Source organism: Pinus tabuliformis, chromosome 6 (assembly GCF_031772625.1).
Source record: "Pinus tabuliformis cultivar Carrire ecotype Pingquan chromosome 6, CPIR1, whole genome shotgun sequence".
Classification (NCBI taxonomy): Eukaryota; Viridiplantae; Streptophyta; class Pinopsida; order Pinales; family Pinaceae; genus Pinus; species Pinus tabuliformis.
In genome coordinates this window covers 625,946,005-625,962,496 of record NC_142292.1, presented here as the reverse complement: position 1 = coordinate 625,962,496, position 16,492 = coordinate 625,946,005, and positions in this window count along the sequence as shown.

Here is a 16,492-nt window from a genome sequence, read left to right as displayed (position 1 = left end):
GTGCTCAATTTTTCCCAAACCACCCAATAATATTCAACATTGTAGATGAATCAAATATCATTAGAATGGGACACAGATTTCTCTTTTTATATTATTGCCTAACTGCGTAATGCTATTTTTCTTAATGCAGTATTCCCTTTTCTATGGATGATATATCGAAGTCCATGAATGAGATTGATTTGTCAGAAATTGAGCTTCCTCTTTTTCGTCAAACTCCAGCTTTCAACTTCTTATTGTTGCGTGCAGAGTAATATTTTTGAGAGGCAAAGTTCCAATGTTCCTTAGTATCATTATTCCTTTGCCTTGCCAATTATTGTCGTCAAATACTTGTGCGTTGAAGTACATCTATTGGTTGTTTTTGTATATTTATTGTTGTTTTTTGGCTCAAAAAGTATCCATTAAATCTACCCATGGAAAGTTTGTAGTTACAACCCATTTGTTGTTTTTTCTCAAGAAAATATGATTCTTTTCTCCTTAGGTTTATTATTTTCATTTTGACAGTATTTTTCCCCTGAACACATTATTTTATGTGTTCTATGAGGGAAGATTCTAGGAAGTCTATAATTATGGGATTATTTTTCTTCTGTCTTGTTCACATCCCCAAAATTAGTTCATATGTCGGTGAGGGTTCCATAAGTTTGGCAATCTTGAAGCAAAAGTTTTGTTTCCGGCGTCCGCTAAAGCACAGCTTGTGTTGTAATGTATTCTTGGAAATATAGTAGTCACTAGATCAAATTATTTACTGGTTTGTGGGGTATAGTTTCCTCAAAGGAATTATTATAAATTAGGGTTGAGTTAGAGCATTGTATGTTGTTCAAGTATTTATGTGTATGTTATCTCAAACTGCTGGGAGGGGCCATTGAACTCCCTAGATTGTAATATTTCTATACTTGAGTACAAATTTGAAAGAAGGCACTGGCGCTTTTCTTTGTTGTACATAATGAAGAATGAGCTTTGAATTAACTTTGGTGATTGTGCTTTTGTGAACTGGCTGTTAACTAGGAGCCATTTTGTGTATATATTTCAAACCTAAACTTTTCAAGTCATGAAGCTTATAATAATAATTTTTAGTCAAATAATGTATTCATATGTATCTGACAATGCCTAGTGTGAAGCTTATAATTATAATTTTTAGTCAAATAATGTATTCATATGTATCTGACAATGCCTAGTCATTTTATCCTTTCTCACCTATATGATAATGCGTGGACCTTTTTCAGTAAGTGATGATTCTAATATTTTTCTATTAATTCCAATAGACTATATTTTTCCTATCAACCACAGTTGCCATGTCCAAGGACAGTTTTCTTATACACTTCTATAATCATGCAGCCATTGCGCATAGACCAAAAGTGGAATGTGAGAATGCCAACAATATTACCTCTTGTTTTTAAGTTTCCATGTTTCTTCTAGTTTCTCTTCCATTTCCAACGTTGCTACTAAAAATTTAGACCAATCAATGATGATTCCTTGATACATTTCACTATTTGATAAAGGCAGCTTCATTTCTAGAAAAAAGTCTTTGTGTTCATATACTTTGTGAAACATGGATTCTAGCAAGAGATTATATGTTTTCATGACATCATTGTGCCAAGTAATTCAACACTGCCTTTTTGTACTTGTATTGTTAAGAGAGATGTCCATGTTAACTTCAAAAGGATTCAATCCTATCCTTATGCAATGTTATTGAGCCAAAGGCATTTTCCTGATTTTCTTAGAAGAAAGTTTGCAGTGTCTTTGCATGGTCCAAAACCTGAGTCCTAATGAATTGACAGTCGTGCTTATTTTTCATATACAATATGGACCATCCTATGCACAATTAAGTTTATGGCCTACAACCTGCTATGAAGTATACTATTTTTCTATGCCTTGATATATTGATATTCTTTAGGCCACATATTCTCTAATATTTTAATATGTGCATTTTCTGGAACATTTCCTTGCAAGTGTCAGTAAGTTGTCACTAATTGTTCATCATCAATAGCTCTGGGCAGTGCTGGTAAATTCTTCATATTCAACCTTCAAAGGGAAACCTCCCTCCTCCTTAGGCAGCGTGCCTTGATATAGATCACCTAATCAGCTTAGCAAGCAAAGATGTGACACTAATAGCGATGGAAGGACTTCAAAAAATATCTGTAGTGACTTCATCAAAGATGTCTTTGAGAAAACTGATGTTGTGGAAAAAAAATTTCTGTTCACTGCATTCAGATGAAAGGGGATCATTTTAAATGAGAAAGGAGTTATGGTTGTGTGATGCCAAAATACTCAAGTGAGAAGCTATAAGGTTTTTGTACCATAAGTGAAATTCTATAATATTCCTGTACAAACTGCTAGCAGACTTAACATTATGGATTACATATTTCTTTGCTTAGCAGAAAGAACTTGATTTCTAAATTGTCTTGTTTTGTGGTTATGCAACTAGAGATTTCACATTTACATTTACTAATGTTATAACAAACATCAGTAAGTGTTCTGCCTCTCTAGTTCATACTTGGCCAAATTGTGAAAGGTTTTTTGAGGTAATGTGTTGACTTTCATCTTCCAAGGAAGATCTTAACAAGTAATCTCTTAAGAGAAACACTCTACTGAGTTTTGAAGCAAAATAAATGCAGGTTATTGTTAAAGTTAGGTAATATGACAACTTTCATTGGCCAAGGAGACGTCGAAAATTCATGTTCCAAAAAACCTACTTTCAACGCAATTTCATGTTCTTGAATAATTGTTTGGTCTTTACCTTTTCTGATATTAATTGGTTTTATTTTGTTGATTTGGGGTAGCATCGGATGTGCTCTAGCCATGAAAATTGGTAGAGATGCTAAAGCACATGAGATCTCCAAGACCCAGAAATGGTTTGGGCAGATTCTAACCGGTTTGGGGGATATTAAAATAATTAATATTTTTAATGGAGTTCCTAAGTTTAAACTTAGGGAAAATAAAATATTAATGCGTATTAATATAAAATTGGGTTAGAATGGTCTAAAAGTCATGGATGAAGCCAAATCTAATCTTATCCGTTGATTAGAGATTTAAACTCGGCCGTTGATAGACCAACGAGAAAAGTATAAGAGGAGTCTTGAGGGTCAGTTGGAGGACACACCGAGAGAGATCAAGAACTCGATTTTCTGGGGCAAGGTTTGCTGAAGAAATTGAATGAGTGATCTAAGTTGCAGCTGAGGGGCAGTGAATACATAACAGAGAGGCAAAGTTAGTACCAAGAGGATCAATGTAGAAGTTGGGAGAGGTTGACGCATAGCCAGCTAGAGGCTATGCAGAGCCAGCCAGTGGCCACGCAGAGCCAACCAGGAGCTGCGCAGTGCCCAGAGAGGTCGACGTGTGGTACACAGTGGGCCTAGGGGCTAACGAAGAGGCTCCAGAAGCAGACGCAGAGCCAAGAGAGGCTGACGCAGGGCCTAAAGGCAGCGCTGAGAGATTTTTTGTGGGACACACTGGGAGTTGGAGAGCTGAATAGGGTGATTTCGTGGGACAAACTGGGAGCTGGAGAGTTGGATAGGGTGATGCAATCCCTATCAAGGTGACGCAGAGCAGCAGACGCTGCATTTTTGCTGTGGGATCGTTCATCTAGTGATTTAGCTGGAATATCTATCTCTGACTGAGAGGTACTATTGCCGAGGGCATTCTCTATTGGGTGAGCCATTTCTGGCACCCAAGTTGTATTCTGAACTGCATAATAATAAAACCCTTTGAATAGCTGCACCAATTTTCCCGCATTGAGTTTTTCCGTGAACATTAGTCCAAAAAACAACGGTGTCACTTAGGTGCTTGTTTACTTTCAGTTGATGATCGATATGTGTTGATACTGTACTTGTATTTATTTTTAGTATTTACATGGTAAATAACTTGTTAAGTAATTGAACACGTAGGAAGAAATAAATCAGATAGTACAAGAAGAATTTCTAATGGGTTGGAATTATAAATTCCAACATGGTATTGGAGCGTGGTTGTAGATCATAAGATAACTGAAGGCATCAACCAAGCAGAGCAGTAGCAGCAGAAACAGTTGCCCCGAGTGACAGAAGTTGTTCCTAGCAGAAAGCAGTAAGGAAGGGGTGACGCAGAAGGGCCTGCATCATCAGTTCGAGCCAGAAGAAAGATCAATGCAGAGGTAGAGAGGAGCAGACTTGACCTATGCAGTGCCCGATCATCTTTCTCAGTCAGGAAGGATCGACGTTGTGGCCAGAAGGTGCAGATTTTGCCAGTGTCGGGATTGCGCAGAGCCTAGAGGCTCAAGACCTTCAGATTGTTGGGGCATAGGAGGCTGTGGGTAATTTGCAGAGCGAAGATGGTGGGGTACTATGATCATAACGGTACCTAACAAGGTAAGACCAAGGAGGTGGGAGTTGCTGCCGAGGATTTCTAGCCAAGGAATCCGGATTAGTTGTGCAGTTGCACAAACGATCGGAGTGGGGCATCTCGACATTGGCACAGGGGTTTCCAAGAGGGAAATCGAGACTCAGAGGGAGTCAAACCTAGAACTTCCAGACGGGAAGTTGAGAGACTCAGCAGGAGTCGATCAGAGGACTTCCAGGAGGGAAGTAGAGAGACTCAGAAGAGTCGAAAGAGGAATAGCGAAATGGCAGTGAATGGGTTGAGATATCATGAAAAACTGGATGGAGCCTTCAACTTCGTAGTCTGGAAGGCCAGGATATTGTCCATTTTAGGCAGGTGTCACTTCAAGCACTTTGCCTTGAAAACGATAGCGATCCCAGTTGACCCGGCTAAAAATGAAAAGTACAAGGAGGCAATGGCTAGGGCTTAGTGTATCATCCTTGATGGGGTCAAGGATCATGTGGTACCACATATTGCCAAGAAGAATACGGAAAATGAGATGTGGGATGCCATGAAGAAGTTGTATCAGCATACTTTCGTGCAGAGGAAGATGTTACTAGAAAATCAGCTATGGTCATACTAGATGTAGAGGGGAGAGCAAATAGATATCTTCCTCTGGCAATTGACAGAGATCCAGGACTAGCTGACTTCCATAGGGGCCACGCCCCGAAGAGGAGTAGCAGGACTGGCGAATGTCGGTAGAGACAGATGCAGATGGAGCGACAGAGTGCAGGAGTCCTGGGACAGCGTGAGGCAACAATGCGAGATGCATGGAGTTGTTGCAGTAGCACAGAGGTCAGTAGAGGGAGCACTTGTCAGCGACAGAGGGAGCTTTAGCATCGGGAGTGTTTCTAACCTGACAGAGATGTCAAGGTTGGGAGGATCAATTACTTCTCTGTAACTGAGTTGTAGTGCAACAGTTAGTAGTGGCAATGCTATAGGCAACACCATGATGAGAGGGGATTCAGTGCAGATGTAGTAGTGGTAGTGGCAGGGTCATGGGCAACAACACGAATGCAGAGGGATCTGACATACGGATGTAGCAGTGGCAGTGACAGGGCCATGGGAAGCAGTACATGATACAACAGTGCAGAGGATGTTGGGGAGGGAGGCCTAACATTAGCATAGGGACCGACGCTGGATGATCAGGGTGATACTCAGTGAGGAGTATTACTAGAGCACAATCCTCGCTAAGAGGGAGTGTTGATTTGGGGTAGCATCGGATGTGCTCTAGCCATGAAAATTGGTGGAGAGGCTAAAGCACATAAGATCTCTAAGACCCGGAAATGGTTTGGGCAGATTCTAACAAGTTTGGGAAATATTAAAATAAATAATATTTTTAATGGAATTCCTAAGTCTAAACTTAGGAAAAATAAAATATTAATGGGTGTTAATATAAAACTGGGTTAGAATAGTCCAAAAGTCATGGATCAAGCCAAATCTAATCTTCGCCGTTGACTAAAGATTTAATCTCGGTTGTTGATGAACCGATGAGAAAAGTATAAGAGGCTTAAGGGTCAGTTGGAGGACATACCGAAAGAGATCAAGAACTAAATTTTCTGGGGCAGGGTTTGCTGAGGAAATTGAGTGAGTGATCTAAGTTGCAGCTGAGGGGCAGTGAATACATAGCAGAGAGGCAGAGTTAGTACTAGGAGGATCCGCACAAAAGCCGAGAGAGGTTTATGCAGAGCCAGCTAGTGGCCACACAGAGGCAGCGAGGAATTGCGTACTGCCCAGAGAGGCTAGCGTGTGAGACATAGAGGGCCTAGGGGCTAACACAGAGGCTCTAGAAGCTGACACGGAGCCCAGAGAGGCTGACACAGGGCCTAGAGGCAGCACTGGGAGAATTTCATGGGATAGACTGGGAGTTGGAGAGCCGGATAGGGTGACGCAATCCTTATCAAAGTGACACAGAGCAACAGAAGATGCATTGTTGTTGTGGGATCGTTCATCCGGTGATTTAGCCGGAATATCTATCTCCGACTGAGAGGTACTACTGCCGAGGGCATTCTCTGTTGGGTGAACCATTTCTGGCACCCAGGTTGTATTCTGAAACTACATAATAATAAAACCCTCTGAATAGCTGCACCGTTTTATTGGATTGGGTTTTTCCGGGGACATTAGTCCAAAAAATAACGATGTCACTTGTGCGCTTGTTTACTTTCAGTTGATGATCTGTATGTGTTGGTGCTGTACTTGTATTTATTTTCAGTATTCACATGGTAAATAACTTGTTAAGTAATTAAACAAGTAGGAAGAAATAAATCAGATAGTATAGGAAGAATTTCTAACGAGTTAGAATTAGAAATTCCAACATGTTTCACAGAATGGATGAAATAACAAGTGCTTCATTTTTTCTTACAAGAGTTATTGGCTACCAATGAGAAGTAACCACATGGAAAATCTATACAACTCTAGGGATTTTATATCATGAAGCCATTACCAATCAATATACTTGTTATATGTAAGGTTGTCAAAGCTACAGTTAGTCGAACATAAGAAGATTTTAGGTATCAATGGAGGAAAAAAGAATTGAACTAAACCATCCTCATACCCTATTCATTTTTTTTAAAGCTACAAGTTCATCGGAATTCCAACGAATCTTCAAACGTTGTGATTTTGACTCCTAAGCATCACACTTCCAATGCTTGAACATTGCAATTTCGAAACTTGAACATTGCAATTTCCACACCAAACCGTCACAATTTCCATGCCTTAATGTCACACTTGTGACGACAAAAAGCAAGTTGTCTTCAAATGAGATGCGACGACGATTGCTATTGAAATTCCGACAACACATTGCGATGACGATTTTCATCAAACTTTCGATGATCAAGAAGACGTCCAAAATATGACTGTAAAATGTTCGACATTTTGCAATTTTTTTTTTTCATCGTTCTAGCTACGAATGAGCATCACAAGAGAGACAAAGAGCCATAAAAAATTGGCTCAATATGCAGTAGTGATTACAGTGGTATTAGAGTTGGTTTTCTTGCTAGCCTAAGGGTTTTGTTGTCAATTTGTTGGGCCAAATTGAAGATAGATTTATGGAGATGAGTGGGCCAATTTAATAAGAGACGGAGTCATAAATCATCAAAAATTATTGAAGCCAAACTCGAGTGTGAATTTCTAGGGTTTTTCGGAGCTAAAATCTTCTATTCTTTGAAGTCGAAATTATTGTTCTTGCAGTGGCCAAATTATTGTAGAAAAATTGTGAATCTTTTGAAGGGCCAAATTATCACCTCGCTTGGGATCAAAATTGATTGCAGTAACAAGGTCGTACTAGCTTGCTTTCCTAAGATGAAATTGTGGGGCCAAATTTAACTGTTTGTGGGTCTTGAAGGGGCTATGTTTATCAATATCTTTGATCTGATTTTGTTATTGTCCTCTCCAATGGCTATTCAAAATATTACAAGTCAAATTTTCCAGTGTGTGGAGGTCAAATTTAGGGCTAAAATTTCCAATTCGTGGAGGTTGAATATGCTAGTCCACGGAGGTTGAAATTAGGGAAGAATTTGCTAGTGTGTGGAGGGCAAAATTCAAGGCCGAATTTCGTTGAAATTATTAGGGCTGATTTCTACAGCTCATGAAGCCAAATTGATGGGTTTCTCTTGGGAAAAATTCAGCCCTTGCAGAAGCCTAATTTTTACTGTTTCCATGGTCGATGAGTCAATGTATATTGAAGCTAAATTTTCCCTGAGTGGCAAGTGTCAAATTTGTGGGTTGTGCACTTGAGGACATAGACATTGTCAAGCAGGATGGATTCATTGTGTTATTGTGGTTGAGTTTATCATTTTTTCTTAGGCCAATTCGGTGTAATTCACTTAATCGTATCAGGGGGCAAAGCCAAGACGAGATGCATCAAGTGCTGTTGAGGATTGACTAGAGGCCTTGATATGTACGTTGTGCATACCTATAGTAGGGACTTTTTCCTGCATTCTATGGGAGGAAGTAACAAATTGTCTCACTTGCTGCTTCTGAATTAGCAGAAAGGTTGATTAAGCAAAACATGAGATTGTTCAAAAGTCAGTTGATGAAGGAAGAATTGATGAGGGTGAAGGAGCGAATTTGTCCATCTGATCACTTAAGTGGTGTTGGTGAACTTAAGAATGCAAAGTTTCAAACAAGCAACAAGAATCAATTAAGGAGAAAAATCTTTGCTTCAGCTGCAAGGGACCTTGGGATCCTAATCACTCATGCTCAGCTAAAATTATAAAACAATAGGGGATTCTTTTTGATAGATTTGATGAGAATGAGTTGGGTTCCTCTACTATAGCTGAATCCATTGAGAGAGTATTAGCAATAATGTGGAGATGTTGACAACAGTTCACGTATGCATCCATGTTTAATGGATGAAAAAGGTGACCAATACTTTGTTCCCATGTGTGAAGAACGCCAAGGAGAAGAGCACTCAGAGGTGCATGAACATGAGTAGTATGATTCATCTTTGGAGATCCCGTTGAAGGCTGAAGTTGGAGCTATGGTGGAGGGAGTTGAGCATCCATATTTGTGGTCAGTGATTGATGAGGAGCATGTATGTAGAGGCATCCAACAGGGCTACATGACTTCTAGATGATAGCCGCAAAGAGAATATTTAGCATCTCAGGATAGATCTTATGGTGATGAAGAATAAGACCCAGACACTTTGAGGCACAATCTTGCAGCAGATTAGTACACTTAAGGATCTTGGAGTTATGTGTGCTAAGTCAGCAACTAAGCTATCTAGCGTTGGGGAACAACTAACGTTCCTAACTGAGAAGCCAAGGAAACATATTTTGGAGTTTCAACACAACTCTCTTCAGGATTACATAGATAGAGCCTGCAACATTATTAGCCTACCTTCTGTACATTGGAGAGATAGGGGAAGAGTTTTCTAGATGGATCTTATGGGTTGACCAGGTAGGGAAACATGAGTTGAGCAAGGGGTAGCATTGGCATAGTGGACTTGTTCCATGTATAGATGTTCATACATTCAATCCTTCCCACAAGATGGATTAGCGAGAGATTGTGAGTTGGTATTCTATTGATGGGGCGATTCTTGGGACGATATTCTTAGTCAAGGGCATATCACAACAAGAAACCTCAGACATTAGTGATATGGGATGGATAAATTGGCTCTGAGATCTAGGTGGATTTATTGGTGGAAAGATGAGTCATAGGTTTGTTTTGGATCCAGGTATCGAGGGATCCATTCACGATTGGGTGGCACGGAGGCATGATGTAACACAATGGTTCATATGGGATACTGGTATTGGTGTGCAAATGCCTTTACAGATGTGGATTGCAAGGAATCTTGGGGCGGGAGGATTTGTAATATCTCATGCTTTTGGTTCCCTTGATGGTGTGGTTAGGATGGGTTTCCAAGGATTAAAAATGACTTTAATTAGTCACTTTATAAAATAAAGAGGGAAAAAATGCTTAATTCAAGAAAAGGGCCAAAAAGGGGAAAAGTGACTTGAAATAAAATAAAACAGTCAATTAAATAAAATAAAAGGGTGAAGCTTCTAGAATGGAAATATAATAATAATAATTAAAGTGTTTATAGAAGGTTGGAGAGGGATCCATCAGATCTTTAAAAGGGGGGAAAGCAAGTCATTTGGGATCATATTGGATTGGAGTATTTTCTTGGAGAGTTTTTTTGAGAACTTGGTTTTTAGGTTCGGAGAGCCCTAGTATCAAAACCCTTGGGTTTCTTGGTGTGTTGGATGAAACCCCAACTCACTATTGTGGAGATTTCATTCAGGAATCTCATTGGGCTTTGTTACTGCTCAAACTAGCAGGGGTCCTAAAAGGGGATCCTTGAAGGGCTACTACTAGGTCAAGGACAACAATGGAGCAATAGCCCACTATCACCTCGGCTAAGGCTCCCTACTCTTTATGGACTTTCATCGATGGGAGGAGGCTCGTTATAATAAGGATCACAATGAGAGGTGATCCTAGAAGCCTATTCACAAGAGAGGCTCAGATATATGGCTTGCTTGCTTTGAAAGCAAGATGAAAGGGTCTCTAGGAAGGGCTTAGGGGAATTATAAGAGCTAGGGTTTGAGTATATGACTTCTTAAGAATATTGTTAGCTCCTAAAATCCTCGTGGAAACTTGGCTTCCAAGTAGTCTTTGTGAAATTGGCTTGAATAAGTTGTGGGACCACATGGGACAAAGTGGACCCAAGTTTAGGTCAAGAGAATGGGGTTGAGAAACTAATGATGTGCTTGACCAAATCAGGGAGGAGAACCAAGAGAAAGATTCAATCTCGAGGCTAGGGCTTGGGATATCTCAAAATACCACTATCGAAATTTCTTCAAAATTGGAGGGCACCTAGGCGACACACCAACCCAGTAGGAGCCAAGAGATCAAACTTTTTTGATGGGTGGTTTGCAAGAAATTTGATGCCCTAGGAGACCTAACGGGGCTAGACCTAGCAAAGAAAGGAAGAAGGGAAAAATTTTGGGTTTTAGGGTGATCACCTATGGTGGACCAGTGCCTAATCCTTTGGGGAGATTGGAGTTAAGAATGATTATGAATATGGATTTTGATTTTCTAGGTCAACAAGGCTTCAAAGACAACTTCGCTTAGCATTAGGACAGAAGAAAAGCAGCTTCAAAGACTTTACACTTTGTTTTGCAAAAAATATGGCTTATCAAGATGAATTTCAACCATGGAACATTCATTCATTATACATGGCCTGTACATGAAGCAACACTATCTAGAAACAAAATTTCCACAACTTCGCATAAATGGATGCAATAAATGAGCCCTAGTATAGCGAAATCCTAGAAACAATGTATGTGACAAAATAGAAAGAGAGAAAAGCATTAAATTGCACTTACATGTATAAGAGTATATCCAACCATTAAATTTTTTCCAATCAAGAAGCTCCAAGACAAGAGAAAATGATCTAAACATCAAAATTCATTCCATGCTCCAAAATTTTGTCCTCCAAGAAGGATAGTGAATTTCTCTTAAGAGATACAAGTCCAAACCAAGTGATGATGAAATGAAATCATCTCTCTTGTATTTATACATGTCCAAATGAATTCGATTTGCCTAATGAGGCCTAATAGAACCCCTATGATAAAATAATGTGCAAAATAACAATCTTTTCGTGACTAGCTCACCAAACTAGCCAAAAATCAAAAGAGTAAACTGCTCAAAGGGTCGAATGATCAATAATACATGTTGTTGGGCCTTAGAGGAGGACTAATAAAGTCCATAGTTTCCATAATTGTTGAAATTTCTAAGTCTAACATGTTAGAAATCCCTACTGCATTATCTGGTTTAATTTCTCCTACTTGTTCATTCCATTAACAAGTTATTTATAAATATAGATACTGAAATAAACACAAATGCAACCTTAACTCATACACAAATCAACAACTGAAATGCTGAGACAAACACACAAGGGGCACCGTTATTTTTGGACAATCGTCCTCGGAAAAACCCAATTTGGGAAAATCGGAGCAGTAGTTCTGAGGGTTTTATTATTATGCAGATTCTTGAGTACAACTAGGGTGCCAGAAATGGCTCACCCAATAGATATTTTTATATGGCAGTAATACCTCTTCTTGGAGACAGATATTCAGCCTCTCAGCTCTAGTCTGCCTCACGAAAATAATTCCAGCACATCCTCTTGGCCCTACGTCAGCCCTGCTAGCTTCAACTCATCTCCTGAAGCCTCTGTGTCATATCTCTGGCCCTCTGCGTCACCCACACAGGCCCTTCAGTCTCTTCGTAGCCCTCAATTGCCTTTGTGTAGTTGTTGCTGCCTCTATGTAGCTCTAGCTGCCTCTACGTCAGCCTCTTCGGTCTCTGTGCTGACCCTCTAGCAATATCCCTGCCTCTATGCTATGTACTCATTGTCCCTCGCTGCAACAGACCACTAACTCGAATTTTCTCAGCAAGCCCCGCTTCAGAAAAATTGAACTGACTGATCAGTTTTGGTGTCTCTCCAACTAACCCTCAAGCATCCTCTTATGCTTTTTGTGTTGAGTCTTCAACAACCAAGATTAAGTCTCTAATCAACGACTAAGATTATATTTGGCTTGATCCATTACATTTAGAACATTCTCACCCAGTTTTATATTAATAGCCATTAATATTTTAATTTTCCTAAGTTTAGACTTAGGAACCCCATTAAAAATATTAATCATTTTAATATCTCTCCAACCGGGTGGAATTTCCCCAAACCATTTCTGAGTCTTAGAGATCTTATGTGCCTTAGCCTCTCCACCAATGTTCATGGCTAGAGCACATCCGATGCTACCACAAATCAACACTCCCACTTAGCGGGGAATGCGCTCTAGTAATGCTTCACCATGGAAACATCACATTGATCCTCCGCACAGATTCCTGTGTTGATGCTTGGCCTACTGCCTCACATCAAATGCATTACTACTTCCTGTACTACTTCCCATGACACTACCACTGCTACATCTGTACTGCAGCTCCCTCTCAATATGTTGCCCATGCTGCCCTTAGCACTGCCACTGCTAATTGTCGCACTGCAACTCAATTACCGAGAAGTAGGTAACTGACTTCTCCCAAATATTGACATCCCAATCAGTTTGGAAGCCTCGTGAAACTGAAGCTGCCTCTGCTGCTATTTTGTGCTCCCTATGTTGCTGCATACACCTCTATGCCTCTCGCACTGTTGCAACCTCCACTACGCTGCCTCAGATTTTTGCACCCAAGCACTGCCTTGCTGCTCCACTACACTTTGCTCCACCCGACATCTGCCATTCTTCTATTATCGTTAATGGCTCCCGTAGCCTGATGTGATCCAAGAGTTTGGGCACCTCAAGGATCCTGCCCCTCTGTAGCTCTTTCGAACTACAACTCTAAATCACCCCGCCTCCCTCCTGGAGATGGGGCTTCCATCTCTATCGAATGAATGTCGAACTGGTTCTCTTCTCCCTCTTTCGCTGCTGCGCCAGCAAAACACGAATCTGGATTTCTTCGACGCTAGAAATCCTCTAAGGAACAAGCTCCTCTAGACCACCTCTGAGCCCTGCTTTCCTTCACGGAAATCCTCCGACCAAATGTCGAATCACTCCTCTCCAATCCTCCTTTCCCGCTGCAACCCGGATCTGGATCTCTTAGCTAGAAATCTGTTGAGGTAGTGGTTCCTTCTACCTTGGTTCCGTCTCCTTAAGTACTATTCTGCACTGATAGAAACAACACCCCACCAGCTCCTCAAATCACAATCTGCACACAACTCCCAAAGTCCCGGCAACCGAAGAAACTGAGCCTTTCAAGCTCTGCGTAATCCTGACAATGACAAAATTTGCACCTCCTGGCCACAGTGTCGATCCTTCCTAGCTGAGAGAGATGATTGGGCACTGCGTAGGTCTGATCTTCCCCTCTCTGCCTCTATGCTGACCCTCCTCTTGGCTCGAAATGATGATGCAAGCCCTTTGCGTCAATTCTTCTCTGCTGCTTCTACTCTGGAACAACGTTGTCTCTCGAGACCGCTGTTACTGCGGCAAATTATTCAAATTACTGCTGTTACCTTCAGTCCTCCTATTATCTATAATGCTCTGATACCATGTTGAAAATTTCTAAGTCTGACACATTAGAAATCCGTACTGCATTATCTGGTTTAATTTCTCCTACTTGTTCATTCCATTAACAAGTTATCTATAAATATAAATACTGAAATAAACACAAATGCAACCTTAACTCATGTACAGATCATCAACTGAAATACTGAGAGAAACACACAAGGGACACTGCTATTTTTGGACAATCATCCCAGGACAAACCCAATGCGGGAAAACTAGTGTAGCAGCTCTAAGGGTTTTATTTTCATGCAGTTTCTTGAGTACAACTAGGGTGCCAAAAATGGCTCATGCAAAAAATATTGTTACACGGCAGTAATAACTCTTCTCGGAGACAGATATTCAGCCTCTGAACTCTAGTCTGCCTCACGAAAATCCTTCTAGGGCTTCCTCTTGGTCCTGTGTCAACCTTGCTAGCTTCAGTTCAGCTCCTGAAGCCTCTGCATCAGCCTTGTGGTTCTCTGCGTAATCTCTCTGGCCTCTGCATCACCCACGCAGGGCTTTCATCCTCTGCGCAGTCCCTAGCTGCCTCTGCGTAGCTGCTATTGCCTTTGCATAGCTCTAGCTGCCTCTGCACTGATGCTCTGGCACTATCCCTACCTCTCTGCTATGTACTCACTGCCCCTCGTTGCAACAGACCACTAGCTCGAATTTTCTCAGCAAGCCCCGCTCTAGAAAAATCAAACTGACTGATCAGTTTTGGTCTCTCCAACTGACCCTCAAGCCTCCTCTTATACTTTTATTGTTGAGTCTTCAACGACTGAGATTAAGTCTCTAATCTATGGCTAAGATTAGATTTGGCTTGATCCATGTCATTTAAAACATTCTCACTTAGTTTTATGTTTTTACCCATTAATATTTTAATTTTCCTAAATTTAGACTTAGGAACCCCATTAAAAATATTAATTATTTTAATATCTCTCCAACCAGGTGGAATTTCTCCAAACCATTTCTAGCTCTTGGAGATCTTATGTGCCTTAGCCTCTCTACCAATTTTCATGGCTAGAGCACATTCGGTACTACCACCAATCAACAATAATGTGAAATAGGACTCCCAAAAGCAGTGGACAAGAGGTTGGCCCCTTGTTCTCCAAATAATGAACCTGTGGTGCTCCCAAATGGGTGTGGGGGCACACAAGTGTCATCATGGGTATCCAAACAGATCAAAGATGCATGTAGAAAATCGCAAGGGCTCGGATGATGGTATACTTGATGCCACATCATCATACATGTCCTGGGTCATCTTCCAAGTACATGATATAACTGTGGGGTCGGCTGGGCATGGTGAACCAGGTGCATCTTCCTCATCCAATAGGTGAACCACGAGCAATATCTGAATGACTCTAGGGATCCATGGAATTTTTTCTGCTGCTATGGAGGCCCATGGCTCTCTACACACACCCTACATATGCCAATGTAGCCCTTTGGAAGATTAGGACCCTATATAGGGAGAAAAAACCTAAGATGGAAACCATATGCAATCCTGGATAAGATCCAATGCATCCCCTTGCTTTCCAGCACATCAATTCATTACATAAATCAAGTTAAAGAGTTTACAAACAATGGACAGTAGGTGGGCACTTCATAATGGCATGCCCTTCCATAGTGGGTTGTGGCATGTGCTAATGTCTCCAAGCTCCAAAGGGGGTTAACCAAGTACCTTATTAGGTGGTTTCTACTTTTAAATGGGATAGTATGTCCTTGGTACATCCTTCAAATGGTGGTGGCATGTGATAAAGTGATGGAACATAGTAGGGGATGAAGGGGCAATCATGGGTCACATGCCAGGGTACAAGGGTAGCTAACAAAGGGAAGCCTACACATGGGTAAATAAAGTATAGGAGGGAGTAATCATGGTACATGAATTACCCTGACTTTGATTTTTCCACCCTTGTTCATATGCCATTTTCCTTTTATGATTTTTTTTTGGTTAACTGCGCGGGGCTTCAAAGAATGAGAGCATGATGTGTAAAGTTTAGTAGTGGATACCCCCTTTAAGGTGGGGTGGTTCATTACCCAACAAGGGTTAGGACAATCATGGGTTCCTGAATGATAGAGGAGGCTCATCTAAGGCCTATAGGAACCAGGGTGATGGCCATGGAAATGGGGTAGAGCTCACGTATTGGCTTTTTCCCACACGCTAAATGTGTTTGTCCTAGACATATTTTGCATTTTCTGGTACATATTCTTGTTGAATGTGGCCAATTATGCTTTTTTTTTCTTTTTAGTTGCATCAACCTTCGAGGCATCGTTCCAGGCCCAACCTAAGGTGTGGACAAGGGGAGGGGAAGGCTAACCCTATGTGGACCCAATGGAGGAATGTGGACTCAGGTGGGAGGAATGATGAATGGGGTTATAATGAGCAGAAGGGGAGTGATATATATGGATGAGGGAGAGTGACCATGCAGCGAAAATTAAGGTTTCCCATGTAGTACCATCCCTAAATCCCAAAGGTCAGTAAAAGAGATCCCACAGGACTAAGGTCCAAGTGTAACATCCAAAACAAGTTTAGGGGACAAGAGCACAGACCTAACCCACTCTTTTTGCTGAATCCCCCCATTAATCCATGCCCAAAAGTTTCTAAGATAAGT